Source organism: Antechinus flavipes, chromosome 1, assembly GCF_016432865.1.
Source record: "Antechinus flavipes isolate AdamAnt ecotype Samford, QLD, Australia chromosome 1, AdamAnt_v2, whole genome shotgun sequence".
NCBI lineage: Eukaryota > Metazoa > Chordata > Mammalia > Dasyuromorphia > Dasyuridae > Antechinus > Antechinus flavipes.
Window position 1 is genome coordinate 210,718,874 of NC_067398.1, and position 3,791 is coordinate 210,722,664.

A 3,791-nucleotide genomic window follows, 5' to 3' on the forward strand; every position below is an offset into this window, starting at 1 on the left:
TATAAAGAAATATTATATACTTCACAGCTCCACCAACAGGACATTGGTTTCTATTTTCTTATAGTCCATCCAACATTGATTATTCCTATCCTTTGCTATCTTTATCATCTATATAAAGTTCCAGTCTCTGTGGTGTGAAGTGGAAGTTATTTTAATTTTTATTTCCCTTATTATTAGTTATTTAGAGTATGCTTTCATGTAATTATTTATAGGTTGCAATTCTTTTGAAAACTATTTGCTCATCTCCTTCTAGATCACAATCCAGAAATTCATATTCCATCCATAGACACAACTTTCTTAACCAGATATTCACTTCCTAAAGTAATTTTTCTCCTCTGTATACCTTGCATTTAGTGAATGGCAATGATAAAATTACTCCCTCAGTAGAGTTTTCAGTTTCTTGCCTAAGACTTCATTATATTTCATAATGCTTTCTAAGTTCCCTTTGGCAATATCATTAGCACCCACATGAATTGTCAGGAGTGGGTAGTAGTCATTTATTTTGACAAGTTTTGTTAGGTTCTCTGTTATATCTTGGAAGCTTGCCCTGTGAAAACAAGAGAGCTTTATATCTCTGTTACCAACTCAACATATAGATACTTCAGTATCCTTGAGCAGAGAGAATCACCAAGTATCACTCCCCTTCTTTTCTTCCTCTGACCCTTGAGGCTCATTGGATGATGCTCACCTGCTAGTTTTGGTGAATCTACTTCCATTTCCTTAGAAGATAAGCAACTCCTTCTTTAGGAAGAGTTTCAAATGTGGGTTTTTTACCTTTTTTTTCCTTCTTTTCTGTTGAAATTCTTCCTCCCTTTTTAAGCCTAACAAAAGTAAAGTTCTGCCACTTCATGTTTATTTTTTTATTAAAGGAAGCTATACTTTCTCTAATAATCTGGAGAGGCAAAGGAATACCTTGTCTAAGAGGGATCCGAGCATAGATTTAGAATGTAAATATTAGTTCATAGAAATAAAAACATCTCACACTTGATACAAAATGCATCCTCTCCATATTGTTAAGATTCTCAACTGTCTTTTTTTTTTTTTAACAGTATTTCTAGATATTAGCAACATCTTCTTACCACTTAGATTTTTTTTTTAATAACATCTAATTACCTTTTAACAACTTGGCAACCACCCTCAACTTCTTATTAACAACTTTATAGCCAGGACCTTAGCTCCTTTTTCTTTTTTTTTTAATTTCAATACTTTTATTGAAAGATAATTTTCTTAATATCAGAACATGATGTTATTTTGTTAGGTTATTTCAACCAATTTAAGTTTGCATTGATGAATTAGAAAGGAAATTCTTCAATGAATCAGGTGTTTAGGAATAACTGGAGTGCATCTGCAAAACACTTTACAAAATGACACATAAGACATATGAGACATGCTGAAGTTCTTTAGTTTATTATTAAAGGGAAGGTTTTTTTCCTTCCCCACAACATGATGTCAAAGGGAAATTTGAACTAGTTATAGCTACTGGGGAGGTTAAGCTGTATATTGTACTGATTGATTATATGCTTTCCCAACCCCAAATGTCTACATACAGCTAGCCTTAAATGCTACAGCTACTACATAACTAATTGATTAAATTGCTGCTTATTTAAATCTGGATAGACAACTAACTTTAGTCTAAGTTGAATTGTTATAGGAGCATTAAGACAATAGCATACTCCATATTTTTACATTTAAAGTTCTATGTTAATTGTTAATTTCATACCAAGAGTAATCCTTATTTAAAAGTTCTAGGATGCTAACATTAGCATATATTGCTTTAGAAGGGCACAGTTGAGATTTCAGATCAGCAGACTATGAAAGTTCTTGTACATTAGAAATTTCCTATGGACTAGATATTGAGATAAAATTCATTCCTTATAAAACTTTTATGACCTGTCACTTCTTTCCTAGGATAATGTGGAAGCTCACTTAAATTTAACAAGTCTGTCTACACCTTTAATATAATTTTATAATCAAATGTAAATGAAAAATATACCAAATAAAAATAAATCTTTCGAATTATTGGATTATCTAGTTATGCCTTTAACGAAGTTGCGTATATTGCCTAAAAGCTATTAACTCTGATGGTACTAAAGTGTATCATACCATTTTTCTGAAGTTGATCTGTTTTCAGATTCATCAATTTATCAATCAAATAATATCAATTAAAATCAATCACACCTTGACAACAATACTATATTCCCAATACTTCTAGATTGGATTAATATTGTCAATGTGTAGCATAATCTCCTATCCTTATACTACATTAAAATTTCACATTTGAGTTTTAGTTTTTACAAACATGCTTCCAAAAAGATGTGTTTAGCCCTGAACACATTTCCAATTGCATCATACATAATCACTTTCCAACTATAAGTTGTTTTCTGTTCAAGTCTGAAAACTATGTTTCAGGCTTTCGAGCTTAAATCCATTCTAATATTGGAGTTCTGACATGAAATAAGCCTTTAAAATAGTTGAATTTCTTCATTATAAGAATCCTATTAAGACCCAGTTTCAGGGATTGTTGGAAGATGAACGATTTTGTAATAACTATATTTCAACTGAGTTGCAGCACACCCATCCACAATTCACTTTGTTTCTGAACATTTGGTTTAGAATACTTGTTTGTTGAGTATTGTTAGGCACTTTGCTTCAAGTTCTTGAAGGAAGGTCAGATCTCTGTAATTTATCTTGAAATGTTTCTGAAGACAATCTATGTCTTCTGTCAATTCTATAAATTTTTGTGCTTAATCTCCAGTGCAATTATAGGCAATGCCAATACAGAAGTTTTGCTTTAGAAAACATAATCCTACAGTGGCATGCCTTAAACTGAACTTCCAATCTTTCAAAACTCTGATCTTTTCTCCTTTCAAATGGCAAGTTTTCATAAATGAGTGTATAATAGAGCTATAGAAATTGAAAAGCAGTAGTTACTTTGACTTTCCAACATACTTTCTTTAATACAATTTTTCCCATTTTCATCAAATAAGAAACTATGAATTTGTATTGGCTTATTCAGATCGAATCAGTGTTAATGAGATATTTTTTCTTCCTTTGTCAACTTCACAGCCATATAGAAGTAACTTAATCCCACATACCTAAGATATTTGGGCTGTCTTTCATTTTGGATAGAAATCTGTTCAGTAAATTCACAGCTAAAGAAAAAGTCTCTGTATTAAAACCAAAGAACTGAGTTAGAAAAAAAAAGAAAACAATTGTTAGGCTAAAAAGTTCTTTCACTTCAAAGTCCCTCAGTCTTGCAGTCATTAGAGCAGATTTATTTAGTTTCAAGCCAGAGACTTTGGATGACATCTGGACATCTGTCCAACAAAACATTCAGCTGGTATGGCAGTTTCTGAGATTCAGTAGTTATCAGTATCTCTATTATCTTGAGTTCCTTGTGGTGGTTCTTCCTCTGTAGCAAGTCTTCCCACTCTGAGATCTGTCCTCTTCTCACCCTGAAAAATTAGCCCAAACAGCTCAGATTATGTGGGAACTCTGTGGGGGACAGAAGAGGGCCCTGGTGGGGAGGTTATGGAGGGAATTTTTAGGACAGTGATTCCAGCAAGTTGAGAACAATGCTAGTTTCAGGTTGTGGAGAATTAACCCTTCTTTTTCTTTTAAGAACCTCGTGATGTTCTTATTTGTTTCATCAATTGGTTTTACTTAGCAATTTACCAATGTATTTGCTTTGTTTACCTTGCCAACTTTATCCTTGAATCCTTATTTTCAGATTCATATTCCTTCATTTGACTCCTTCTTATGCAATCTTCTCTCATAGGATCTGATGCTGA

The 3,791-nt window shown here is 32.6% G+C and overlaps 1 pseudogene; it reads right to left on the minus strand.

Annotated features, from left to right (window-relative positions):
• Nucleotides 1–2,498: 2,498 nt before the first annotated feature.
• On the minus strand, nucleotides 2,499–3,379 carry LOC127553182 (cyclin-G1-like; annotated as a pseudogene).
• Nucleotides 3,380–3,791: the final 412 nt, after the last annotated feature.